The sequence below is a fragment of the Grammomys surdaster genome, unplaced genomic scaffold (genome assembly GCF_004785775.1).
Source record: "Grammomys surdaster isolate TR1022 unplaced genomic scaffold, NIH_TR_1.0 309085, whole genome shotgun sequence".
In the NCBI taxonomy this organism is placed as follows: Eukaryota; Metazoa; Chordata; class Mammalia; order Rodentia; family Muridae; genus Grammomys; species Grammomys surdaster.
This window is the reverse complement of record NW_021625946.1, coordinates 47,771-55,133: the sequence shown is the minus strand read 5'-3', so window position 1 is coordinate 55,133 and position 7,363 is coordinate 47,771. Positions and strand designations below refer to the sequence as shown.

Sequence of the window (7,363 nt, the reverse complement as noted above, 5' to 3'; positions counted from 1 at the left end):
AAGAAAGAAAGAAAGAAAGAAAGAAAGAAAGAAAGAAAGAAAGAAAGAAAGAAAGAAAGATAGATATGTAGCTTACCCTAGTGGGGAAAGTATTCCTAATTTGGCATGTTCTCAGACAAACAGAAGGACCTCTCTGTAAGTTTGAGGCAATTAAGAAAGCAGTTAACAGGTTTTATGATGACTGCTGTTTCAAGTCCTGAGTGATCAGGCGTGAATAAGCCCAGGAGTTTTCTGAAACGAGTTTTTAAAGCCTTGAGGCAAAGCATCTCAACAGAGTGCTGTGGAATATGAACAGGGTAAGACTAAGCAGAAGGTGGCAGATAGCCCAGAACAGCATTGACAAAGGCAGCAGCTGCACAGGACAAGGACCCTTCCTAGCCACACCCGGTCGAGGGAACTCATGGATCTCCCCACAAACAGAACCACATGGCCCGCTTACTCAGTTATCAATAGATACTGCATTCATGTTTTCACATTTAGACAGCTCAAGAATATACAGTAGGAAACCTTACTGTTTATTCAGGTCCTGTCTAGATACGTCTCCAGGACAATTAACACTACCAAAATCTTATACATCCTTCAGTGCAATACTCGTGAATATGCACTTACTTTATGCTAAGCACATACTTTACGCTAACACGTTAGCTTGTTTTTGACTAAACAATATTTGGAACTTATTATTTATCAGTTAAGAAAAAAAAGGAGAGCTGGAGAGATGACAGTGTCTGTTCTTCCAGAGGACCTGGGTTCAATTCCCAGCACCCACATGGTAGCTCACAACCATGGTACTCACATGGTAGCTGTAACTCCAGCTCCAGGGGATCTGACAGCCTCTCACAGACATGTATGCAAGAAAAACCATGCACATAAAATAAAATTAAATAAATTATTTTTTAAAAAAGAAAGGAAAGGAAATTATCCCCATTCCTTAGCAGATGACTGGCTACATGATAATTTATTCAAGCAGGCTGTCATTAATAGATATTTAAGTGATTTCTAAGCTTTGGCTTTCAAAGTCTTACTCTCTGCTCTCAACAGTTTGTACATATTTTAAATAATCCATAGGACAAATCCCTAGAGGTAAAATTACAGATGCAAAGAGTGTGTGCTTGCAACTTTGATGAGTGAGCATGCCTTGTACAAACTCTCACTTACACAGAACCAATGAGTGTGGTTGTCTTTTCCTATGTGCTGGGCTTGGGCTTAATCTGTATTTCTTAATCTGATGAGATAATCTTTTCATATGTATTTTAGAGACATTTGTACTTCCTTTTATGTAAATGGCTCACATGCTTTATACTTTTATCTGCTAGGTTATTGGTTTTTTTTGTACTTTTGTATATTGTTCTGTGATGCTGGGATTTAACCAAGGGTCGTGCACATGCTAGACAGGCACTCTATCATTAGACACAACTCCAGTTCACAATTTTTTAGTAAGAGAGTTTTTTGTTTTAAGTCAGGGTGTTCCTATGTTACCCAGATTTACCACAAATTCCCAGGCTTAAGTGCTTCTTCTGCCTTACTCAGCTCACAAGGAGATTACTATGTGCATCATCTTTTTTTTTTTTTTAAAAGAAATCCTTATCTATTTAAACGTTAGCACTTGAGACTGGAGAGATGACTCAGTGGTTAAGCGCACGGGCTAGTTTTGCACTGGACCGGGGTTCATCTCCCAAGCATCCTTGTGGTGGCAACCATGTGTAACCCTAGTTCCAGTGTATCTACTGCCCACTTCTGGCATCCGTGGGTACTGCATGACAGTACCCACATGTGTCATACATACATACATATATACATACATACATACATACATACATACCAGACATGCAAATATGAAAGCAAACTTCATACACATAAAATAATTTTTCAAAATTGGTACTTTTATTGTATTATGAATTGCAAGTATTTTCCCAATATTGCATGAATATTTAAGATACATATTTAAATGACAATTGAATTATATAGATATTTGGAATCATACTTTATTTTCTTGAAAATTTAAATATATTCTCATCTGTTTTCTAAAATTCAATGTATTTGTAGAAGAATATTTTTGTTTGTTTGTTTTTGGCAGTTATCTCTAAATAGCCTTGTCTGGCCTTGGATTCACAGAGATCTACCTTCCTCTGCCACCAGGGGTGCTGGGATTAAAAGTGTACGCCATCACACCTGGGATGTGTAGAAGAATCTCACACCAGCCTGTTTTGTTTTTACATTTCACAGATGATTTATTTTGATGTTGTTGTTTTGCTTTATTATTCCAGGAATTCTTTTTTCTTTTTTCGTTTGTTTGTTTGTTTGTTTTAAAGTTCCTCAGTTACATGAGGTCACACTTCAGGGTGGGTCATTATGTGCCAAGTTTTCCTTGAAACATGACACTTTGTTGTTGTTATTATTGTTGTTGTAATTGGAGTTGAAACCTGGGCCTAAAACTCCACCTGTGAGTTCTCTACTCCACCCCCCCCAACACCCCACCTCCCCACCCCCCGCCCCAGCTGTATTCTCAGTCCTCTTCTTACTGCTTTGTTTTCAGTAGGGTCCCACCTAGGCCAAGGCTGGCCTTGTACCTCTCATTTTCTGGTCTCAGTTTCCTAAGAGACTAAGCCTGTCTGTGTGTACTGCAAGCCTGGGCCCAGCCCGACAGGCTCCATCAAAAGGACTATCTTTTCTAGCTGTCTTTGCTACTGTGAAGAGACACTATGATGGAGGCAACTTATCAAATAAGGGATAACCAGGCTCACCATTCTAGGGGGTTAAAATCCATGACCATCACGGCAGAGAGCATTGCAGGAGGCAGCATGGCATTGGAGCAGTAGCTGAGAGCTTAAGTCTGATCCACAGGCATGAGGCAGAGAGAGAGAGAGAGAGAGAGAGAGAGAGAGAGAGGGAGAACACTTGGCTTTTGAAAGAACAAGGACACACCTTGTAATCCTTGCCAAACACACTCACCAACTAGAGACCAAGCATTCAAACATATGAGCCTGGGGGAGCCATTTTCATTCAAACCACCATACCAACTATATTGCAAGATTTTCTCTGATTCATTAAATGTGGAGTTTAGATAATTGTCTGCTGGATCTGTTTTTTGTCTTCCATAGATATTTTTTAAACCTTATTTATTTATTTATTTATTTATTTATTAGGTTTTTCGAGACAAGGTTTCTCTGTGTAGCCCTGGCTGTCCTGGAACTCACTCTGTAGACCAGGCTGGCCTCGAACTCAGAAATCCACCTGCCTCTGCCTCCCAAGTTCTGGGATTAAAGGCATGTACCACCACTGGCTGGCTATTTATTTATTTATTTATTTAGACAGGGTCTTCTATGTAACCCTGGATAGCCTGGCATTTGCTATGTAGACCAGGCCTCAGACTCACAGAAATCCACCTGTCTCTGTCTCCCAATGTGCTGCAATGAAAGGCAGGTCCACTTTGCCCCTTACTGTCTGTAATTATTTTAAATCATATCTCTTTTCATTCATTTTGCTTGCTTTTCTCATATCTATTTATTTGCATTTTGATCGATGTCTCCTTTTCCCCATGTTCCTCATTTCATTTCTATCATTTTTTATGACACAACTCCTTTCTATAGATTTTTTTTTTTGTGGGGCTAGGTGTTTGAGACAGGGTCTTCTACCTAGCTCTGGCTGTCCTAGAACTCACTGTATAGACCAGGCTGTCCTGGAAGTCACTCAGTAGACCAGGCTGTCCTGGAAGTCACTCAGTAGATCAGGCTGGCCTGGAACTTAAAGAGATCTGTCTGCCTCTGCCTCCTGAATGCTGGGATAATGGTGTGTGTCGCCATACCCAGCTCCTTTCTAGAGATTTAACAGCACACACCTCTCCACCTTCCTGACTCTTGTATTTTTTGCATTTCTTATTTACCTTTTTATGTTAAAAGTTAAATGCATACAGATCACATTGAATAAATATCTAGGTTAATGGATGGAACTGGAAAATATCATCCTGAGTGAGGTAACCCAATTAAAAAGAACATACATGGTATGCACTCACTGATAAGTGGATATTAGCCCAAAAGCTCACAATACCTAAGATACAATGCATAGACCACATGAAACTCAAGAAGAAGAAGGAAGACCAAAGTGTGGGTGCTTTGGTCCTTCTTAGAAGGAGTATCAAAATACTCAACCAGAGCTCCAAGGGTCTAAACCTTCAGCCTCAGAACACAAAAGGAGGGTCTCATGGCTCCACCTGTATAGGTCTGAGGGGGCCTTGTCAGGTATCAGTGGAAGTCGAGGGCCTTGGTCCCTGAAAGTTTGGATTCCCTAGTGTTGGGGAATTTGAGAGCAGGGAGGTGGGAATGGGAGGGTGGTAGGAGCACACCCTCATAGAAATAGGAGGAGGGGGGATGGGATAAGGGATTGGGGGGAGGATGGGAGAGGAGATAACATTGAAAGGTAAATAAATAAAATATCCAATTAAAAAACAAAGACAGATAATGGGTCTGGCAATTGTAGTCTTGCAGTTGAGACTTTTTGTCAACAATTTATTATGGGGATTTTGTATAATCCTCAAGGACAAGGCATTGTGGAAGAGGCCCATGGAACTTTAAAAAGATTGATGAGACATGCTGTTGCTGAGACAAAGAATGATGCCGACCTGTGAGCTTGCTGAGTGCCTTGACAAGGGTGACTGGGGAGCTGTATTGGACATATGTTCCTGACCCACCTTTGCTTGGCTATATCCCAGATGGGACAAGCTGCCTTGCCTCAAGTTTTTAGACTTTGTGGGATAGAGAATAGAAAAGAGAAATTATGTCTCTTGTACTCAATCATGTACTGGTCTAGAAATCAATCCAATATGTGAAATAACAGTCTACTTTTGGAAGACTGGTTCTGGACTTTGTCAGAGACATATTTGGAAGTTAGCTGTAGCTCACTATGATGTTACCGTAGCAAGAGATAAAGTTGGGACAGGATCTGGATTTCAAACAAGGATTAGTGCATGTTTTAAGGCTCTTTTAATTGTCAAGTTAAAATTGGTTTTGTCTCTTCTACAGCATTTATTGTAAGTTGCATTGACTATAAGTTGCATTTCCAATTATGTTAGTGTGTTGAAACCTGGCATGTCTGTTACGAGGGGCTATCGATCAGCTTTCGTCTCACTGCCCTGAGTATTAGAAAACCTTGATTCTCTGAAGAAAGCTTGAAAGTGCTGGAAGAAGTGAGTTAAGCTTTAAACAGAAGCAAGAGGGTAGCAGGCTTGATTATTGCTGGTATAACAGCTTCAATTCCATTAATTTCTAGCACCACTGCTTCTGCAATAGCATTGACACAAGGAGTTAAGACAACTATTTTTTGTTAACCATCTAGCAAAAAAAAATGTTACTAATGTATTGAGTATACAATAGGATTTATATAGGTATCTGGGACAATGAATGATGCTCTATAACCCATTCAAATTATCTGAAGGAGGTTCAGAATTCAAGAGTTAGGAGCCATCTCAAGTGTCATGACAAATATCATTGGAGTAGTGTTACTTTTGAAATTCACAATGATTGTCATTATAATTAGAAAAAAGTTTAAAGACACTTGTAGGATATTTGGCATAATCCTAACACCTCTCTGGGTGTGTTAGCTTTGCATAGTGAGATTATGAATTTAAAGAATGCTGTTCTGTTGATCTTTGATGCTGAAGATAATACCGATAAAATTATCCATGGCTTATGGTCAGTATTTCCATTTTGGTCAAACCTCAGGAATGGCATATATAGCTTGATCAGGCTAGCCCTTCTTGTCCTGGGAATACTTTTATTCCTGCCCATCGTGTTAAAGCTTATCTTTAACAACATCAACATGTTGGCAGCCAAAGTACATGGCTTGAACCTGAAAATGGACCCCCAGACAGAGTTATTAATTTAACAGGCTGGCAAGCCAAGGACAGGTAAGATTCTGCAGAGCCTTAGCAACCTAAGGCATAAGTGCATTGCTTTTGATAATGCATATTCCATGACAGGTAAGGAAGACATTCTTGTCAGAATGACCTAAGATAGGCTCAGTCTTGTTAATGAAATAAAAAACGGGGAGAGGTGGAGAGCCTGGGGTTGCTTGGCAAGAAGCTGACATGGACCAAAGACAAGGAAATGGACTGGCAGGAATATGACATTGGCCAAGGACAAGGAAGTAGGCTTCAAGCGGGAATCTGACATTAGGCTAGAACAAAGAAATAATCTCAGGCTGAAATCTAAATATTAGGCTAGAACAAGGAAGCAGGCTTCAGACATGAAAATAACCTTGGGCTACGATAGGGAAATAGGCTCAGATACTCATCCTGATAGGCCTTTAGAAACAGTGATCAGTGATCGGTTTTGGGAAGCGCTCTGCCTGGCCGACAGGATGGCGGGCAGGGGTAAACTAATTGCGGTGATTGGAGACGGGGACATGGTGACTGGTTTCCTGTTGGGCGGCACAGGGGAGCTTAACAAGAACCGCCACCCTAATTTCCTGGTAGTGGAGAAGGATACCACCATCAATGAGATTGAAGACACTTTCAGGCAGTTTCTAAACAGGGATGACATTGGCATCATTCTCATCAACCAGTACATCGCAGAGATGGTTCGGCATGCCCTTGATGCCCACCAGAGGTCCATTCCAGCGTCCTGGAGATCCCGTCCAAGGAGCACCCCTACGATGCCGCCAAAGACTCCATCCTGCGCAGGGCCAAGGGCATGTTCACCGCTGAAGACCTGCAATAGGGCTGCTCAGCCCTCAACCCTCCTCTCACTACCAGGCCTCTCCCGGTTTGTCATCCTCTATTTAAGTTTTAAGCCTTGGTTTCCAGCTCCTCTCTTCCTCTTCACTGAGTGGCTCGTAAGCTGTTGGGGTTCTGTTGTTCAGGTCTAGGCTGGGCAGGGAAAGAAAGTCCAACCATCGCTCCACTACCTCCTCCCTGTGCTGTTAAGCAATATCATTGTTGATATTAAAGGAATATTCCCTCAAAAAAAAAAAAAAGAAGAAGAAGAAGAAAAGAAAAGAAACAGTGATCATGGAAGTGTTCACATAATTGAGTTTAATGCCTTGCTTTTTCTTTGACTATTTGTGTTTATTGTATTGCTTGTTCCTCAACTATTTGCATCTATTGTATTGCTAGATCCTCAACCTAGAACTGACCTTAATTCATACATGTAATCAAAATGGTATAAAAGCATAAAGGAAGAGGGGGATAAGGAGTTCTATAGGATAAGGAGTTCTAGGGAGGGGAAATGGGGAAAGAGGATGACATCTGTATTGTAAAATAAATAAAATATCCGATAAAAAAAAGAAAAGGAAAAAAACCAACTAGGTTAGGGCTTTTTTGTCCTTCTCAACTGAAACTATATTCATTAAGTACCAGCTCCCATTCCTCCCT

At 40.8% G+C, this 7,363-nt stretch overlaps 1 pseudogene; it reads left to right on the top strand.

The window, feature by feature from the left end:
* Window positions 1-6,351: 6,351 nt before the first annotated feature.
* LOC114616195 lies at window positions 6,352-6,744 on the top strand (annotated as a pseudogene).
* The last annotated feature ends 619 nt before the right edge of the window (window positions 6,745-7,363 follow it).